Here is a 21913-nt window from a genome sequence, read left to right on the forward strand (position 1 = left end):
AAAAAAACACCTGCATCACTTGAAACATTGAAAAATAGCATAGAGAGAATAACTTATTATTATTATTATTATTATTATTCTCTCTGTTATTTATTTATTTATTGTGGGTTTCATGCTAGGACACACACAGGCTTTCCTCCTCACCAATGACATTAAACACCGTGTCTACACCGGACGCAAGTGGCAAAATACAGTAGAACCCATTATAATACACTGGATGCGATGCGGCGTGAGGCGACACGACAAAACCCTGATATTAAACTGATGCCGTGTTCTATTTATGACGTACTGACACAAAGTTAAAATGATTTGCAACGGTCGCTTTGTCACGTCCAGTGTCCAGTAGAGCTGTTGTGGCGTGACGCGACAACTGTAGCGTCCGGTATAGACACGGTGAGTGAAGCCGAGAGCAAGATATGCCTCGTCATATTTTCTGCATTTAGCTTTTGAATGACCAGCACCTGCCTGGGTCTGTGCGACTTCATCTATGGCTTTTCTCTTCCCTTTCACAAACCGATCCATTTCCCATTCTAAGTTACGTCCTTTGGCTGTTTACTGTTATTTTAACAGTTATTTTAACACCCCCCCACTAGCAAATGGCTGCAATATAACAAAGAGTGAAAAATTTAAGGGGGTCTGAATACTTTCCGTACCCACTGTGTGTGTATATATATATATATATCATTAACTGCAAATTGTCATATATACAGTTAGTAATCATATTGATCTTAAGTCTCATATTTAAACTCCTAAAATTCGTTCTGTAGAATTCACTGTAAATTCAGTTGCTGTGTTGCCACACCATTTTATATGTATCACAGGATACTCTATTAGACTATTTTAGTGTGGTGTTCCATCTCTGTTGGTGCAGTATCTGTTAATGGAATGGAAGCAGCCTTGTTTGCAGCCTTGCTACTGAACAATGGAGCACATTGAGACATAGCCAGCTTTTATCTTGTCATGCCTGGTTAGGACCCTATAAGGCAAGTCAGTTCACTCACCGGTCATCTTGGTAACATCCCGAGGCAGCTGTTTTTTCTTCTTTCATGAATGTAGTTCTTTTCACATATTATGTGTTATTTATCCCATTTGTGTTGCAGAAATTAGAAGCTCTGTAGCACAGCCATAACTTGCACATTTGTCAGAGAAGTGTCATGTGTTCAGAGCGTTTGGTCATCCTGTCACAGATTCTGTGCAAATGTCAAGGATTTTTCCATGTTCCACTCTCAATGTGAGACACATGCACACATGAATACATATATATGTCCCCTCGCTTTCCTCATTCCACCTGCCTTTGCAGCCTTCAGTATTTTGACAGAGAAAGATGGGATGGTTTGGAGTGATGTAAAGGAAAACTGACAGAAAAATGGATGAGTGGAAAGTGGAGGAGAGATAGCTGATATCTGTTTCTATATATATATCTGTGCAGACCCAGAGAGAAAAGGATGTGAAGACATACATACATATAAACCTCAGAGCCAAATGGAAGACAGACATGTGACAGTCGAATGAAGCGAGGAGAAACAGAAAGAGAGCAATGAAAGGAGAAAGAGAGGGAGGTGAAAGAGAAAGAATGTTCCGCTCGCGCTCAGATGGTGATTTATGGGTGGTTCTGCCTTCAGGCAAAATAGTTTGAAAATTATTAAATAGCTGCAATTAAAGTCATAAAATTGAGGATAGAAAAGGGGTGGCGAGTGGAGGAGAGATGAGCTTGACGTCTGTATGGGCTACAAAATTTTACAGTGTCTGTCTTTGTGTTTTCTTTCCCTCTCTTTCATTTCATCTTGCATTTTTAGTTTTATAGACTTTTACTTTGATTACACGTATATGTCTGTTCTTTCATATTCGGTCGTATATATTTTCTGAAAAGGTGGATAGTCACTCTTTTGTGCTGCTTTATTAGCAGACTGTTATCGCTTTGGGCATTTTGGCTTCTGTGAAAATGTTGTGGGATTTGTTCAATCAGTTTGATGCAAGTGAGAGTTTTGACTCCTCCAATAAAAGGCCAGTAAAATTCTGAAATACAATGGATATTGACTGCCTTGGATGGATAGATTTTGTTAGTGTGTGCATGTATGTGCACCTGATTTCAGTCTCACGCTCTTTTTTTATATTTATTTTATTTTTTTTTCTGATGCAGGGTGTGGTCATATCAAAGATTAGAGAAGGTTGCTGGTTATGTTTTTAGTAATAGTGAAAATCACTGCTCATCACTCCTTTTGTATGTCGATGTGTCAGTCCCTATTTATAACTGGTGTTAAAGGGATATATCAGCTACAATTTTAAAATGTGTTCTCATTTACTCACTTGTTGATCCAAATCTGTGTGACTTTCAGTCTTCTATGGAACACAAATAGAGATGTTTTGAAGAATATCCACACTGCTCTTTTCTATACAGTGAATAGGCACCAAAAACATAATAAAATTGCCACTAAAGTAGTTCATGCACATTGTGTGCCTTATTTCAATTTTTTTGAAGCCATACAAAAAGAACATGTAATTATTTTACGAGTAGGTGAATTTATATTATTTGATTCATATGAAATGTGATTAAAAAAAAAAAGATTGTCCACCCCTTAAACCTAAAGTGGGGCGTAAGCAAATCTTATAAAAATCAACAAATTAAATTGTACAAATTCTTATGAATTTGCCAAAATCTAATAGTTCTGTATTGCCTTGAGAGTATGTTATGAGGAGCAGACCTAAAATTGCTATTAGGGATGGGCATTTCAGGCAAAAATAATATTTGAAGATCACCTGGTACTATTTGATTATTATCGCCACCACATCAGCACCGAAAACATGAAGAATTATTGTCAAAAAATAAAAAAAAAACCGCACAGCCTATTCGATACTATTAATTGAATTAATGGATTATTAAATCAACTAATCGAAAATCGTGACCCATCCCTATTTTCTATTCGCTAAAATGTTGCCATAGCTATCAAATCTTATTCCTGCAATATGAATTAGCAGTAAGAACAAACAACATTTAGCATAATTTGTCAAACCTGGCATAGAATTTTTTTACAAGCTATATTTAGTTCACCCAGTAATGAAAATTCTGTCATTACTCGCCCTCATGTGGCGGTCCGGTGCCGACTGATCTAGCGATCCCGGGGGGCTACCGACGCGCGGAGGGTGGCGTTCGAGAGGGCTGCTCGAGTTGAAGGGATCCCCCGAATTTGGTGGAGATTCGCCGGCGCAAAAAAATTTACTTAAGCCAGAATTTAAATGTTACTATGGTAAAATAAATATTCAAACCACGTGTGTTACAACTAACACCCCGCTACTTTGTGCATCGCACTCATCGCAAGTTTATTGTTAAATTGTTAAATGCCCTTACATATCTCTGTCACGTCATTATAAGTGTTTGATCACCACATTTGAGTGATCATTGCAAAAAATGTGTTTATGTATATATTCTGTTTATGTATATACTGTATTCTATATATATAGTACCAGTCAAATGTTTGGACACACGAATGGGAAAGTGTCCAAACTTTTGACTGGTACTGTACTATAATATACACAAAGAATATCGGCTGATATATCGGTATCTGCCTTTTTTTTACTCCCTAATATCGGTATCGGCCCCAAAAAAACCCATATCGGTCGGGCTCTAGTAAGGACATTGTTGAAATAGTCCTTGTGTCATCAGTGGTTCAACTGTAATTTTACAAAGCTACGAGAATAATTTTTGTGCGCATAGAGATCAAAAACAGACGAGAATTGATGAACAGAGTCTTTATTTTTGTTATCTTTGCTGCTCCCAAATATACTTGAATTTTAATATCACAGATGTGACATTTCAAGCTTTTTATTATTTTAGTTAGGTAACTCTGTTACCTGAAATTCGAATATATGTGCCTCATATCGTCTGTTGCATTCTGATGTCAGGTAAACCAGAGATATTCCATGAACTCTTGTGCACGTATGGAGCTTTTCCAAGAGTTTGATTGCACGGTTGTTTTCTTTTAGAGCCACACACAGCTGGAAAAGTTTAAAACTCATGTTTCTGTGGAATTATTACGTGTTTCACTAGTAGACAGTAATTTGATGTTGCATCAGTCCAGATTAACGTTTATACTGATTCAGTTTTGACTGCCTTTGAATGTGGTTTAAGTGATCTGTTTACACCTACTTCCCACTTCAGATCAGATCACCTGGGAAGGATGTCAGTACTAGATATAAACAAGGTCTAAATATAGGTTTTTGTATCTGACAGATGTTTTCATATGCCCTGATCCCTAATCCAATCTTCTCTTCAGCACCTCTTCCTCACCCCAAATCTTTGTCTCGACTCATCTCTCAGAATCACATCCACACATGGCTGATCCCCATCATTATCCAATCACATCCATCCACCGCCCTCCTTGTCAGCGGCAATACAATCAGAGCCATGTGGTAGCCACATTCGCGAGACCCCGCACTTCCTGATCGCTTCCTTTCGGGAGGCGGCGCTGGGCAGACGTGCGGGGAGATGTAATCAGAAGTTTGGCAGAATCTGCAGCAATCAGGCACGCCATCAGACGCTTTCTGGTCCTCGGCCACCGGGGCTTAAGGGTATCTGGAGTGTGTGTGCGGGTAACATCAAAGTTCCTGGATAAGAGAAAGAGTTGGAGAGAGAGGAGATTACATGGATTAGGATGGAGAGGAAAGGAATAATGTAATTAAACACTTGTCGAGATTTTATTCCGCCCTGTAGACATGAGAGAGAATCTGTAGGGGCTGATATGCTGATTATAACTCACGCTGCTCCAAATTTGTTGACAGAATACCATGTGTTGGGCATTTGCCCTGGGAGCGACTCTTAATGGCGTCATATTAGAAAGAAAGATGGAGCATTATAGCGGCATAAATGTAGCGAGACAATGAAATTGCATTCCTTCTGAGTTGCGCGCACACTTTCTGTCTTTCAGCACCCTCTGTAATGTTAATGGCCGCCCGTCTGTTGGACGCTACCTTTGTGTTCCAGCTCAAGCGAGGATGTGATGTCATCGGGGCTTTTGTGTGTCTAATCCAGTGCAAACATTAGATGTCTACAGTGCTGATGTATGTGTGTACATAGTACAGAAGCTCAAGTATGCAGAGCAAATGCATCTCACATACAATGCCGCTCATTGATCAGCTGGAAAGAACCATATATTATAGTCTTTGCCTGGCAGCTCTGTATTGAAAGTCTTCTGCTACTCTTTATCTACGTACAGCCTCCATTCAAGCTTTATTTTGCCGATAAGTTCCTAGATGGTTTATCTGTTTTCATAATTTGTACATCCACATACAATGCCGCTCATTGATCAGCTGGAAAGAACCATATATTATAGATTTTTTTTTTTAATACAGTCTTTGCCTGGCAGCTCTGTATTGAAAGTCTTCTGCTACTCTTTATCTACGTACAGCCTCCATTCAAGCTTTATTTTGCCGATAAGTTCCTAGATGGTTTATCTGTTTTCATAATTTGTACATTACTGTTCAAAAATTTGATGTTGGTAAGATTTTATTGTTTTTCAGAGGTCTCTTGCTTACCAATGCGGCATTTATCACAAACACAGTAAAAGTAGCACTATTGTGAAATAATATTATAATTGAAATTGAATGTTTTCTATTTTAATATATTTTAAAACATAATTTATTCATGTGATAGCAAAGCTGAATTTTTAGCAGTCATTACTCCAGTCTTCAGTGTCACATGATGCTTGTGAAATAATTCTGGTATGTGATTTTTCACTCAAACATTTCTTATTATTATCAGTATTGAAAACTGTTCAATACTGTGCTGCTTATAGTTTTGGGTGAAATCCGGATACATTTTCAGGATTTACTGATTAGGAAAAAAAAAAACGGCATTTATTTGTGATGTAAATATCTTGTTACATTATGTCTTGACTCACACTTTTGATCACTTTAGTGTGTCCTTGCTGATCTTTGTATCGATACTTAAAATCCCTAGATCGATCTCTTACAAATTTGTACAGCAATTCCTGTAGATGCCAGTGCGTTCTGCTGAACTAACTCACTCAGCCGCATAGTTTATGAAATCATGTTATTCATTTTTCAAATGAATGCGAGTTTGCAGTCTGTATGGAGTATTATGCAAAACAACTTGTGTAACCCCATTAACAAACAATAGACCCTTATGAGCTGGTTCTTTATAGTGAATCAAAAGCCTACAATGCAACCAGTGTACTGTAAGTCTGATTCTGAAACTATTTATGTGCACTGTTGAGTGAACTTGAGCTGTATGGACTTGACCTAACCGCTCAACACAAAAACACACATTCTTTTCTGCTGGAGGAAGACATTATCCTCCTGCCTTCACACCTAAACATTCATACCACCGGTTCTCTTCTCCATTCTTTCATGCGGTTGTACATTCTTATCTGCTGTTCTTTCAGGCCTGCAGTGTTGCCTCAGGTGAGATAGGCCTCAGGTAAAAGACAGTAGGCATCTTGAGTCCTCGTCCATGCGGTATATTATGTGCTGAAGTGTTTCACTAGTAGACAGTAATTTGATGTTGGCCAGGATGCATCAGTCCAGATTAACGTTTATACTTAGTAAATGTGATTTATTATGGACTACCCCTGAATGTGGTTTAAGTGATCTGTTTACACCTGCTGCCCACTTCAGATCAGATCACTTGGGATGGATGTCAGTACTAGATATAAACATAGGTTTTTGTATCTGACAGATGTTTTCATATGCCCTGATCCCTAATCCAATCTTCTCTTCAGCACCTCTTCCTCACCCCAAATCTTTGTCTCGACTCATCTCTCAGAATCACATCCACACATGGCCTATCCCCATCATTATCCAATCACATCCATCCACCGCCCTCCTTGTCAGCGGCAATACAATCAGAGCCATGTGGTAGCCACATTCGCGAGACCCCGCACTTCCTGATCGCTTCCTTTCGGGAGGCGGCGCTGGGCAGACGTGCGGGGAGATGTAATCAGAAGTTTGGCAGAATCTGCAGCAATCAGGCACGCCATCAGACGCTTTCTGGTCCTCGGCCACCGGGGCTTAAGGGTATCTGGAGTGTGTGTGCGGGTAACATCAAAGTTCCTGGATAAGAGAAAGAGTTGGAGAGAGAGGAGATTACATGGATTAGGATGGAGAGGAAAGGAATAATGTAATTAAACACTTGTCGAGATTTTATTCCGCCCTGTAGACATGAGAGAGAATCTGTAGGGGCTGATATGCTGATTATAACTCACGCTGCTCCAAATTTGTTGACAGAATACCATGTGTTGGGCATTTGCCCTGGGAGCGACTCTTAATGGCGTCATATTAGAAAGAAAGATGGAGCATTATAGCGGCATAAATGTAGCGAGACAATGAAATTGCATTCCTTCTGAGTTGCGCGCACACTTTCTGTCTTTCAGCACCCTCTGTAATGTTAATGGCCGCCCGTCTGTTGGACGCTACCTTTGTGTTCCAGCTCAAGCGAGGATGTGATGTCATCGGGGCTTTTGTGTGTCTAATCCAGTGCAAACATTAGATGTCTACAGTGCTGATGTATGTGTGTACATAGTACAGAAGCTCAAGTATGCAGAGCAAATGCATCTCACATACAATGCCGCTCATTGATCAGCTGGAAAGAACCATATATTATAGTCTTTGCCTGGCAGCTCTGTATTGAAAGTCTTCTGCTACTCTTTATCTACGTACAGCCTCCATTCAAGCTTTATTTTGCCGATAAGTTCCTAGATGGTTTATCTGTTTTCATAATTTGTACATTACTGTTCAAAAATTTGATGTTGGTAAGATTTTATTGTTTTTCAGAGGTCTCTTGCTTACCAATGCGGCATTTATCACAAACACAGTAAAAGTAGCACTATTGTGAAATAATATTATAATTGAAATTGAATGTTTTCTATTTTAATATATTTTAAAACATAATTTATTCATGTGATAGCAAAGCTGAATTTTTAGCAGTCATTACTCCAGTCTTCAGTGTCACATGATGCTTGTGAAATAATTCTGGTATGTGATTTTTCACTCAAACATTTCTTATTATTATCAGTATTGAAAACTGTTCAATACTGTGCTGCTTATAGTTTTGGGTGAAATCCGGATACATTTTCAGGATTTACTGATTAGGAAAAAAAAAAACGGCATTTATTTGTGATGTAAATATCTTGTTACATTATGTCTTGACTCACACTTTTGATCACTTTAGTGTGTCCTTGCTGATCTTTGTATCGATACTTAAAATCCCTAGATCGATCTCTTACAAATTTGTACAGCAATTCCTGTAGATGCCAGTGCGTTCTGCTGAACTAACTCACTCAGCCGCATAGTTTATGAAATCATGTTATTCATTTTTCAAATGAATGCGAGTTTGCAGTCTGTATGGAGTATTATGCAAAACAACTTGTGTAACCCCATTAACAAACAATAGACTCTTATGAGCTGGTTCTTTATAGTGAATCAAAAGCCTACAATGCAACCAGTGTACTGTAAGTCTGATTCTGAAACTATTTATGTGCACTGTTGAGTGAACTTGAGCTGTATGGACTTGACCTAACCGCTCAACACAAAAACACACATTCTTTTCTGCTGGAGGAAGACATTATCCTCCTGCCTTCACACCTAAACATTCATACCACCGGTTCTCTTCTCCATTCTTTCATGCGGTTGTACATTCTTATCTGCTGTTCTTTCAGGCCTGCAGTGTTGCCTCAGGTGAGATAGGCCTCAGGTAAAAGACAGTAGGCATCTTGAGTCCTCGTCCATGCGGTATATTATGTGCTGAAGATGCCTGAAATTTATTTATACCACCGTTTAGATATTTTCTTTCCAGCAAAACAACTTTAGATATAGTAAAAAAGGCATACTAGCACACCTGCCCTCCTCTAAATCGCAATGTACAGCTTAATTAAGCATAATTTAATTGCAGCACAATACCTTTAATGGACAGTGCTTTTAATTACACCATAGCATCTTCACAAAGCTTTAAAGCACTATGTCGATTGATGGCCTACTATGTCATTTCCTTTTAATGGACATCCTGCTCTTAATGCTGCTGTCAATTTCACGTTAAAGAGTTCACTCTCGTTTACGACTTCGAACGCGACTCAATGTTTGGTTTTCTTGCTTATCCAATTGGTTGTGTGGTAAATATTACAATGACACCATCAATGTTGTTTCTTACTATCAAAAACACAGACTACAATGGAAAAATGTGTTTGACTTTGACTGAAACATGTATGTTCATGTTTTAATAATGTTTACTACACACAGTCAACCCGTTTGATGTAAAGAAATGTACAAACGTGCAGATAAAAGACACCCACAATTGAAGCATTTCTTATTTACACAGCCCTTTTGCTTTTATGAGCATAAATTGCTTTAGATTCATAAACATGACTGCGAACATAAACACTGATCGTATAAGTGGCTCAGCTGCCATTGGAAATGACAAAGCAGAGCAAACAGACTGTTATTGTCTACAATAAAAATAATCACTACATACTTTGCCTCGACAATAAAATGCATCTTTGTTTCCAAATAGACCATTTTTGCGGCGCTACTGAACCTCGATGGGAAGTGGTGGCAGTAAGTTCGGCGTGAGCTTCACCTCTAAGAACTGTAACCGCTAAAAAGAAGGAATTAATAAATAATGCATGAAGAGTAAATAGCGATCCACCTGAGGCTTGTTGTTTAAATGTAAATACTGAGCTGTGAGAGAGGTGTGGTGGGTTCAGTTACCTTTTAAATCCACCCACTTTAATTATTGTAATGTCTTGTTTGATTGAACGAATTGTTTAGTGGCTGTTTGGGAACAGATGATGGTATTAACACAGGAGACGGATCTGAGGTTACCGTTAAAACTTGCACCTCGACAAACATTTGCTTATCATCTTTACATTCCTTTAAACTCTCCCCACTAGATGATTTTTTTTTTCTCGTTTTTTCTTTGTTCTATAACCTTCTAAGTCACCTTTCATCCAGCATGACTGTACTGCAAAAGGTAACAACTTGGGATTTAAACTTAATATCATTTTACACAAGTACATTTCTATAAAAGAACTATGTATTTGCTTTGGCTGGTTGGTGGCTGCCCAAGAAATGTCTTCCACTCTTGTGTGGTACTGACAGAAACCCAGGGCACATGTGCCCTCCAGTTATGTTTTGTGGCCTGTGTGATGCTGTCGTCGTCGTCATGGCAATTGGAGTAAACACAAACATGTCTTTAAAAATCTGACATCAAGCTGAAAACTAGTCTGCATGCAGTTGCAGACAACTGATGTTGATTGTAATGGAAGTTATGTAGTTTTGCATCACTCTGCCTGTGTGTGGCGTAAACAAGATGTAATTCTAGATTGATTTCAATTGCCAAACAACATCGAAACTTGACTTATCTTGGAATTCAGCTGATTTATGGTCACTGTTGTATGTATTTTGGGTATTTTATGATGGTTTCAGTTGTGGCTCATCCAATCATATTTGGAATGTATTACTGGATTTTTAACTCAAGTGTTACATAAAGTGAAGCTGTTTTTGCACTGATGACTGACTGCTTATGAATTATCTTTTGATTTGCATCCATCAAGTTCAACATAAAAAAAAACTGAAAGGTCACATTAAGTCTGATTTAATACATTTTCAATTATAACCAAGCTTATACAGTAATTGTAGCACAAAGATATGAATGAAATATAATTGTATTTAATTTTTGTTATTTGTCATGGGCATTTTCTAAAGTGTTATGTGGTCCTTAAATAGGATGTGGTGTTATTTTGAACCTTTGCCATTGTCTGAAAGCACCTGGTATTTGCTGTTGGCAAATACCCTGCCAGCCAAAACAATTATGAATTACCATTATAGAAGTAGCATAATTAAACCGTATATCTAGACATTATTTATAGATACCGGAGGCGAAATTCAGATGCAAAACAGTAGCAACATCAAACATAAAGTGCAATCAAACTAGAATGTAGCAAGACAAAACATGGATACCACTTGTTTTCTTGCAGACTGCTAACGCCTGGAAACACGTTGGGTCGTGTCGCTCTACATAAGTTGGCATCCTTTCATTTTGACACTTCTTGCAGTACCACCAGCTGCCCACAGGTTGTACCAATCATATAAATACATCTTTAGTGTTGAGAACACATATTTAAAATGAACTAATGTGACAATTATTGAAAATCTTATTACAACTTAATTTAATTGCTTGCAGTCCCAGCAGTTCGAGTTCTCATCATGCTTTACATGAGAGTGGGTGTTGAAATTGTTAATGTTTTGAGCAAAATGAAAAAGGTTAGTTTCAGTTAGCTTTAGCATGCTTTAGATAGTTCACCCTAAAATAAATACTGTTTATTCAACCTGTCGTTTTTGTGGGTAAACTAAAACAAAGCAGATCTTCCAATGATACATGTATAACACTATTACCTAAGTTTTTGTGGCTGCAAAGCTGTATGTGCAATATTATGCCACAAAAATGGCAATTATAGCATTTTGTCACTCTGCAGCTGCTCATCTGCAAAATTAGCTTGTTACTGGAAATGTTATGTTATTTTTATTGCAGCTGAACTTCTGTAACAACTTTCAAAAATGTAGTTACGTAAAAAGTCTCTCCCAAACTGCAGCATTTATGCGGCTTCCTTGATATGGAAAGAGAATAGTCTCTGGAGTCATTGGAAAGCAGAGAAACAGAAAGAGAGAGAGAAAAAAAGCCTGACAGAAAACACTGACATCATTACAACATGCACACAATTCAAAAGCTAAGAAGCTTGTCAGAAATAATCTGATAACATGGAGACAATTTCCGAGCAGAGAAACAAAACTGACATTGTTTGTGACCCTCTAACAGGTTTCGGCAAGAAATAATCTTAAATGCTTCAACCCAAACAGAAGAACAGAATGGCCTGCAGTGACAACGCAATGAAGAGGTAAACACTTCCTGGGGTACCATCAGTGAGAGACGTGCATTTAGTGTAGTATCCGGTGAGTGTGATGCATACTCCATGATGTTACAAATTGCTGTCTGCACCACGAAGATTAAATGAAGCCTTTTAAGTGTATATCCCAAATACTGTTATTGTATCATATTTCTGAAAAAGTCCCAGCAAGCATTTCACACGGTCCACTGAGTGACAGCTTAAAGTACTGCTGCACGGGGGGAATACCTGCTGTAAGGCAATACTTTACCACGACCGCTTGACACTGTGTGCTACGGGAAAAGATTGAAAACACAATGAAATGAAATGTAATACTAGTATACTGTGTGCTGCATGTGTGTTATCATCTAGGAAATGAACTTTAGTTTACTTTAGCATGGGGAGGGAGGGGCTTGGAACATAATTTCTTCAAATGGAAAGTGTATGATTCTATGGAGTTTGTAAACATAAAATGTAAAAACATGTAAAAGGTGTTTCCAAGAGCATTAGCCCATTAGTGCCATACCATATCCAAGCTAGAAAATAAATAAATGTTTTCTTTTAAATAATAATAATAATTATTATTATTTTAGTTTTAATTTTCTTTTTGTTTGTGTCCATTTTGTACTATTTTAATCATATCAAAGCGAGGAAAAATATATCTTTTTTGTTTCGTTTTTTTGTACTATTTTAATTCTGCTATTAATGCTTTTATAATTTCTTGCTAGAATAGGTAGTCTACTACATTTGATAGAAAAAATCTCAGTGGTGCTACATGCCTCATCTTTATTTTAAGTGGTGACATTTTCTCTATTGCACATCTCTGTAAAACAGTTATTTTAATACACTTTTCAAGTAATATTGTATTCCAGCTGTAAACAGCTGCATGCCAACTGTATGCTTTTTGCAATTTTAACATTTTTGTGTATTTTTGCCCAAACAAATTAGTTAAAAACCATGTAAAGATTGCATTACTACTAATGGTTAAATCGTCACATCAAAAATATATATATTTTTAGCACATTGCATTGTAGTATATAGTGTTCCTCAGAGTGTGCTCTGTCCTGTACTGCACATTTTAGCATATATATTCTATATACAAGCAGAACATTTGCATGCTAGACATAATATACATACTGCACACTAGAAATAGTATGAATATTTTAGTGAACTGCTCATCCAAAGATAGCCGCTGTTTTTCTCTCCCACATGGTTCCTCAAGTATATGACCTCCCAGTTCAACTGAAGAACTTCTCAGCTTGAAGGATGTGGAGAGAGTCAGGTAATCTCAGTTCTCCTCTGTGACAGCTCAGGTGAGACTCAGAGCCACTGTTGTCTCTGATCTCCTGCAGAACGGAGCATGTGGTGCTTTTCCTCTAATGCACATGCTTTCACGTCCGCAGTATCAAAGCTTCTGAGAGCGAATGAGCTCTGAATTATCTTTTCCTGTGCCCTAGGAAACTACTGTTTATGCAGCTGTGTCAAAGGCACAATCAAGGCTGATTTGAGTTTTAAGCCGCAGCATTAGCTTAAGATTTAAGCTTTTCCTCTAGGGCCGCCTTGACTGTGACACTGACAGTTGAGTGGTCGTGTTCCAACAGGGCCTGAAGGTAAATATTGAATGGTTGTCATTGTTAGGTTGGGTTGGGTTGGGTTGGCGGATGGTGCATTTGGCGGAGAGCCCGGAGGCGTATTGAAACCCAGTCCCGTATGAGAGAGACTGATCACTTAATCAGCGTATAAAGCTGAAATGGTAGAAAACACAGCATGGGAAGGTTGAGAGGTGAGACAGAATAATCTAATTCCTTTTCCCACTGTCTCATAATGACTGGGATTTTATGAGGTGAAGAAATGTTGGACTGGTTTATTCATGAATCTAAAGCTCAGGTAATGCAGTTAGATTTAGTTTGGTCATCGTGCCTTTTGTTATACCTGAATGCAAGTGACAATCTGGCGCTGGAATATATAGGTTGTAATCTTGTTGTCAGTGGTGGAAAGCAACAAACGTAATGTCCTCATCGGCACACATGACCATTCAGATATTTGCTTCGATCTCTCATTTTTTCCATCGGTCAGTTAGTTTAAAGGGGTCATATGATGCTTTTTTTAAAGCTCATTATTTTTTGTTTCTGTGTGAGAGCTGATGATGTAGAGCTCAGTGTGGAAGATGAAGATGAAAGAATGAATATAAGGGAGGGTTGAACGATTTTGGAAAATAATCTTTTTTTTTTTTTACTAATATTGCGATTGCGATTTAATATGCAATTATTTGTAAAGCTCTTTATGAACTATAAATCGTTGTATAGTATGACCAACACACTATTAGATAGATTAAACAAATGTTATTTAACGACATTAAACACCATGTCTACACCGGACGCGAGCGGCAAAATACAGTAGAACCATTATAATCAGTGACGCTGTGTACACTGGATGCGACGCGACAAAACCCGACATTAAACTGATGCCTTGTTCTATTTATGATGTACTGACACAAAGTTAATATGATTTGCAACGGTCGCTAAATGCATTTACTTCTGGAAGGCCAAATAAAGTGTTTTTGCTTTCGCCTAGAAACACACAGCGTCTCCCTGACATGGCTGCATCAACACTAACTGCGGTTACTGAAACCACGCCTTCTTTCTTTGCGTGCACATTTGGGCGGCATTATGCAAATATTCCCACATAGTGAGGTAGATATGTGGGGGCGTGTTAGAACGAGCCATTTTAGGGGGGGCGTGGCAGAGTCTTAACTTTGATAAAGAATATCTCTTTGGTTTTGAGACTTTAGTCTTTGCAACTTCAGGGATCTTATCTATGCACAATCACCTTGTAACACTCCAAAGAGAAAGGAAAACTTAAAATCGCATCATATGACCCCTTTAATGTAAAAACTAGCTACTTAAAGGGATCGTTCACTCAAAAATAAAATGTCATCAATTTCTGCATTTATTATTCCAAACCTGTATGACCTCTGTAGAACACAAATTGAAGAATTGACATCCATTAAATGGACCAAAAAAAAATAATTAAAGAAATAATTGGTGACCGATAATAATAAAAAAAGGGCACCCATCATTGAGAGTTATGGGAAGAGTAAAGACGACTGTGAGACTAGTATTCAGCAAAAGCATCCATAACAGTAATGGTCACTCCTCGTAGTAACACTCAATTGAAGAAGCTTTTCCAGGAAGAACTGTCGTTTGGTCGAATACCACCCTCAGTGTTCGGAGTCTATCATTTAACTGTCTTCATTTGTTTAACCAAAGCCCTGATTATGTGTGTTTGTTGGGTTTGATAAGCACTGATGTAGCTTAGCTCTTGTGTCCTCGTAAAGAGTGTTTGCTTTTTTGATTTAATGAGGGTTGATGGGTCAGCAATATTCTAAGATTATAAAACGTACACATTTACTATGTAAGAATCATCTGATTTGTCTCTCACAGACAGTTACGCAAGTCTAAAGGAACTGACGTGGTTCTTCAGTTTGCTGGTTTTGAATACACAAACACAGAAATTTGTCTAAGAACATCATCCGTAACTGTAGAGGACAGGCCACTGACGGCCAGCTCCCTTTTGGATGATTCATTTACATATATTCACAGAGAGGAGGAAATCTGCCTCAGGCTCTCAAGGCCTACTATGCACGCCAAGAAAGAAACAAAAAAACACACTCATTGAAATGCTTTAACGCAAATACAACCCATGTGACAATTCGGATTACACTCATTTTAATGGTGTTGTACGTCTTGTTAACTTTTGCCGGAGTTAAAACTACACAGTCTTACAGTCAGAACTTTTTTTTTGCTGCCAGGGTTGAGTGCAATTTCTTAGGACATATTTTAATGCATGCTATTCCATAATTTTTTTTTATCACCTTTAACAAAAAAATATACTTATTTGACAGATAAATACTTATTTTTAAAGCAAAACAGCCCACAAAACACCAGCAAATAAAAATGTTCACTATTTAATGCAAAATCAAAACCATCTGTTTTAATGCTTGCTTTAATGTAATTTAATTGTTTTATTATAATAATGTAATGTAATATAATATATATTTTTCATATATTTAGTATTTCATTAAGTTATACACTTCCATACAAAATTTTGGAATCAGTAAGATGTTTTTTTGAAGACTTGGATTAACTACTGGAAACTAAAGTCAGCTTTGCCATCACAGGAATAAATTCCATTTTAAATTGTATAAAAAAAATAAAAAAAAAACTTTTAATTCTAATAATATTTTGTAATATTGCTGTATTTTTAATCAAATAAATGCAGTCTTGGAGAGCAGTTTTTTTTATAGTCGTCTTTATCAAAATATTTAATAAAATCTTACAGGCCCCGGTGTAGTGTACATATTTATTTATTTTTGCTTCTGGCTTGTTTGGTACAGTTTGTACCAAATCAGTTTTTGTACGTTTCTTTGATACCAGATCCCAACACATTATTTAAAAGATGAAAGAAGAAAAAGTACTTTCCTGAGTTTTGTTTGTAGGAAATATTCTTGATAGGAATATTCCTTTCCTTTGCATTTAAAAAAAAAAGCACAATGTCTTTTTGAAACTCAAAAGAGAGAGAGGCACTGACAGTAAAAGCAGTATATTCTGGATGCCTAAACCTTAAATGCACGGCAGTATCTACTACTGCAGAACTGGTTAAAAAGTAATATCTTTAGACATGGTGCCATATTTACACCATGGATTTGTTCTTTGGAATTCTTAGAAATACATTGAGTACCATGTAAATGCATGCCGTAATCCTTCAGTCCCACAGTATACAAAAAAACATAATGCCATTACCATCTGATACAATCGCTATACCATGACACCACCATAGTGATTTGTGAAATCACACACAGGATTGTTGGCATACTTTACTCTCAGTGTAGGCCGCATGTGTAACAAATCCATTGCAGCAAGTCAGCCGAGAAGAGAAAAGACATTTGTCAGAAAAGGGATGGCCAGACACAAAGCGAAGGAGAGCAGAAATGTTTTTCTGATAAGCACGCCTCCAGGAGCACTCCGCTGGCCCTCTGTGATTAGAAACGCACTGGAGTACGTCCAGGACACGTCAGGCTGACCTTGACACGTGCTTCATCATGCTGTAAGCGTATACTCCAGAGGGAGTGGATGACACAACTGGCTGGGTAATCACAAATTACACCCCATCTCCCGATCCAGAGTTACCGCCGGCCTCCCGTCTTCTCGTTTGAAATATCCGCTTTCGTTCAACGTTCATGCGACACTCGTAATGTTTATTCATCCACCAAATGGTGCATATTCCGTTCTATACAACGCATGCCATGTCTGCGTGTCTCAATCTGTGCTATGAGCTCTACCAACATGCTATCTGGACAAAGTCACGCATGCTGGAGAATCCTAATGCTCTATTGATTGTAAAGCACATATTCTGCATGACCATATTCTACATCCCTAATCCTAAACTTAAGAACTACCATACTAACTATTAATAAGCAGCCAATTAGAAGTTTTTTTGGGGGCAAAAGTCATAGTTAATGGTTTGTTAATAGCAATAATTGAACCTTAAAATAAAGTGTGACCAATATTACTAAATGTTGTAGAAGTGGTGTTAATTGGTAGTTCATGTTATCTAATGTAGTTGATTAATATTAACAAACAAAATCTAATCGTAAAGTGTATGCATGCATGTATTCATGCATGTGAAAAATGTGTGTATATATCTACAATACAAACATACGTACATTTACTGTCAACTATCGAGCACAGCATGCACAGTTTATTTATTAGAGGCAAATGTTGGTGTTTGTAATGTGTATTCACAACAGCACACTTGAATGATGGCAAAATCTATTATTTTGACATATGAAAGAGCTGCACTTAGTAATAAAGAATATTTCATAAGTCAAAAATATGTTTTATGAAATATGCATGAATGTTTTTTTTGTCTCTAGAACTGTACAGTTATATGAGAAAGTAGAACCTCTGTCTTTCTTTCTGAATTCATATAAAGTGTGATGTGTGTTTTCAGTGCTGTTGTGTGTCCAGTGGGAGAACTACTGAAATCATCATTATTAATGATGATGCTGTAGAAACTCCAAAGATCGGAGTAATTATCATATTCTACCATCAACACTTGAAGAGACTCAGGGGAAAAATGAATGGTTCCCACTGTGATAATACCATTTATTTGGACATGGAGGCAGCGTCGGCTTTATTTTATAGGTGTAAATAGATTCAAAATAATAATAGTAAATAATTGCACCTTCATTGAATTTCAATGTATATAGCAACATGAAGAAAATATATTTTTAATAATATTTGTTTATTAGATTTAAACTTTAACTGAAACCTGATTATTCTTATAAATGCAAATGATAAAACTGGTTAGCAGGTGGGTTGTAAATATAACACCATGTTTTTGTCCTAAAATACTGCATAAATGTTACATGATTTAGTGAATTCATGGGAGAATGAGAAAAATATTTTCATCTTAGGAAAAAAGATGAAAAAAAAACACATTCCATAACTGATTTTTGGTTCAGATGGTGTGAGCACTAATAGGAAGGACTGTTTGTGTTCTGTTCTGATTGGACTCATGCGTTTAATTTTATTCAGTTCAAGAATGTCCTAAAATGAGGTCTGACTTTCCTCATATTAGGACACCCAGAGAGAGAGCCCTTCTGTAGACATCAGATCAAGCACAATTACCCCAGACATCTGTCTATATTTAGGATTTAGCAACTTCACCCTACACTTGTGTGTGTTTTTTCAGTCTGCTCCTGCTTTACAGTGAAAGTAAATGAGGTTGTTAAATATTTCCCCTTTGACCTCTATAAGATGTTTATAAGGTGAGAGTTCACATTTGGAGTTTATTGATTCATTGACAGGAAGACCTGTCTCCCTGAGGATTGCGGTTTTGGTGTTCAGTATTGAGGTTTAATGGTTTTAGAAGGAAGTTGGAAGAAAAAAGTGTGAGATAATGCATGTATGTGGAATTCCTGACCGTGTCGTAATCATTTCTAAAACATGATGAACCACACATTCCTTTATGTAGCCCTGAATTCCAAGTGAATGGTCCTGGAGTCTACATGTTAAGACAGACGATTGTGTGTGTGTGTGTGTGTGTGTGTGTGTGTGTGTGTGTTCAAGCCTGAGGGTTTTCTAGTTATGCATTAACATTTGAAAGGAAGGTCAAAAGCACATCTGGCAAAGAAGTTCATGTACAGAACGCACATGAGGAGACCTGTCAGGGTCTTGGCCTCCTCTCTCTCTCTCCCACACACACACACACACACACACACACGTAAGTCAGTATATCCTCTGCATCAATTTTTATTCTTCAAAGCTCAGTCAGCTTTCATGAATACTGCATGATAAAGTACGTCATCTTTGATTTTTAACAGAGACACGCAACCTCATTTCTGTCCCTGTATGCTTGAAGTGTTCCTGTGTTAGTTCAGGATCAATGGGGGAAAATGGAAGCAACCAAAAGATGATAGATAAAACATTTGTAGAGTGGAGGAGAGATCAAATAAAAGAGAACATAGAAGAGCCTGACAAAGCATCAGAAGTGGGAGAGAGAAAATATATGTATGTTCTTATCTCTATTCCTTTTAACAACTTAATTGATTAATTTTAACTTTACTTAAAGTCATGTTTAAAGTCGGCATGAAATGGAAATGTATTGTTTTCTCACCTATTGTGACATATCAAAGTGAAATGGCTTCTAGAAAAGAAATGAAAAGACTTACTTTTGTCCATGGGGATTTGATAGGATAGTTGTCATTTGCCAGTTGCTGTGATTTTACAGTATGTGACAGGTTGCTGGAAGGGGGCAAATATTATCTTTATTTTATGTTTTTAATTTTGTTTGGTTTTAATAATACATGTTTTACTCCATTGCACTATTGTTAATTTTCTTGTTTTGCTCTAATTTTGCATTGCACATGTACAGTTTATATCTTGCCAGTATTGTACTGTAAAGGGATGTAAAGTATGTTTTATTTTATTTTATTTATAAATACATGTTTAGTTCATTGCACTATTGTTATTTTAAGTATTTTGCACTGATTTGGCACTACACGTGTGGTTTATATCTTGCCAGTAACGCACTGTATATTGAGAGAGAGAGTGAGCGAGCATGTGTTTTTAATTTTTCAGCTTTAAGCATATTGTCATTTTTCAGCACATGCAGTCATGCACAATGGCTCTGTGTGTGTATGAGAGAGAGAGAGAGAGAGAAAACTGGTACTGCTCTCACATTGTCAAGGCCGGAGAGCTGCTTTATGAGGCATCAAATCTATCAGAGATTCCTGACCGCAGCTTTCAGTCCAACCAGCCTCTGATCTCAAGTGTTTTTCATTCAACAACTTTTGCTCTTTTAGATGATAAAACTCCCACTCTTTCTGCAGCCAAGAATGTGTGTGCTCTGAAGGAGCCATGCAGTCCATTACAGAGCTACTCATTCACCATTATGTGACTTAAACCTTGAGCGCTAGCGAGCGTATTATAATTAATGCTTAACTAACAGTGATATGAACATCCACACACTCCCACTTATGCCTTGTTCATCACTTAATCTTATTGTTTATTTCTTTTTTATATAGTGCTGTAACAGTTTGTTGACAATTATCAAGCTTTTTAATTAGCACTGTAAATGGTTTGTTGCTAAATTATTTCTTTATAATCTTGCCGCCTACAAATTGGTTCTATTAATATTTCTAAGTATTGCAGTTTTTGAACAATCTAGGGTTGAGTGAATTTTCAACGACAGTCTATCAGTGCGCACGTTAGCGTCCTGTTAAATGAACTGAGCTAACCTTACCGGAGAACTCTGCAAACGCTGGCGTAGCAAAGTTCAAGTGCTGTCGCATGTGACAGCGGCATTAACAATGTACTGTCAGGACCCAGAAGCACTTCACTTGAGATCCGTGAATATAATATTTCAGGGCCTGGTCCATTAGAGCTGTAATGTCTGTGCGTGTGTGTGTGTTCAGAAACTGTTAGCTTGGCAGACACTAAAAAAGCGTCCACTCTTGACTTCACGTCATGCTGGTAGTTTCTGATACAAAGATGCTATCGTGGCCATCTCGTCTTTCTTTTGTTCTTGTGTGTGTGTTTGTGTTTTAATGTACGTGAGCGTGTAGGCGTCGATCCTGGGCTGTGACGTTACCTTCATTAGCGTGTTTGTGTTGGCTGGACAGTGTCTCATTAAATGGATGGGCTTACCTCTCTATGGAAATTAAACATCTCCCACAGCCAATAACGGTTTATTTAAGTTCTGCTGACTAACAGAATATTTCTGTGGTTTCATGGGACAAGTTTGGTCTTCTCAGCTACTGCCAGGTGATCTGTAGAGATCAATTCATTGTTGTCTTGAGTGTTTGATGTCATCTTTATGTATTTGACTCCCATAAAAATCATGTGTGAGATATTTTGAGATTTAGAGTTCAGCCTGAGGCAACTTTCTATAAGCCCACTCAGAACTGACACTGAGGACATCAAGAGGTTTCACCAAAGTCCCTTTAAAGACCCCATTAAATTGCTTGGCAAGTGCAGTTTTCTTTCCTGTAGAAGCAGGATGTATAGGCAGGACGTGTCAAACTATGATGTGCTAGTAGGACATTTCCATTCTAAAAAGCATCTGATTGGACAAAAATCTGTGTAGTGGAGGATGATCTTTGTTTTTGCTATAATTTAAAAACTCAGTCAGCAAGATATTTTTTAAAGAAATTAATAATTTTATTCAGCAATGATGCATTAAATTAATCACAGTTGATGGTAATGGCATGAATAATGAGGCAAAATATATATATTTTTTCAAATAAATGCTGTTCTTTTGAACTTTCTATTCAGAATTCTCAAGAAAAAATAAAAACAGTTTCCAAAAAATATTAAGTAACACAACTGTTTTCAACAAAGATAAAATGTTTCTTGAGCACCAAATCAGCAAATTTGAATGATATCTGAAGGGTCATGTGACACTGAAGACTGAAGCAATGACTGCTGAAAATTAGCTTTGCCATAGAAAAGTTACTTTTT

At 37.4% G+C, this 21913-nt stretch overlaps 1 long non-coding RNA gene across 1 annotated transcript in view; it reads left to right on the forward strand.

Annotated features, from left to right (window-relative positions):
- LOC107555861 (uncharacterized) overlaps positions 1–21913 on the forward strand; it is a 153180-nt gene that overhangs the window by 49691 nt on the left and 81576 nt on the right. The window contains exon 2 of the long non-coding RNA XR_001605213.1: positions 11822–11955. This is a non-coding gene — a long non-coding RNA (uncharacterized lncRNA). The remainder of the gene's footprint in view (positions 1–11821; positions 11956–21913) is intronic.

The sequence above is a fragment of the Sinocyclocheilus grahami genome, unplaced genomic scaffold, assembly GCF_001515645.1.
Source record: "Sinocyclocheilus grahami isolate Dianchi unplaced genomic scaffold, SAMN03320097.WGS_v1.1 scaffold547.1, whole genome shotgun sequence".
Lineage (NCBI taxonomy): Eukaryota > Metazoa > Chordata > Actinopteri > Cypriniformes > Cyprinidae > Sinocyclocheilus > Sinocyclocheilus grahami.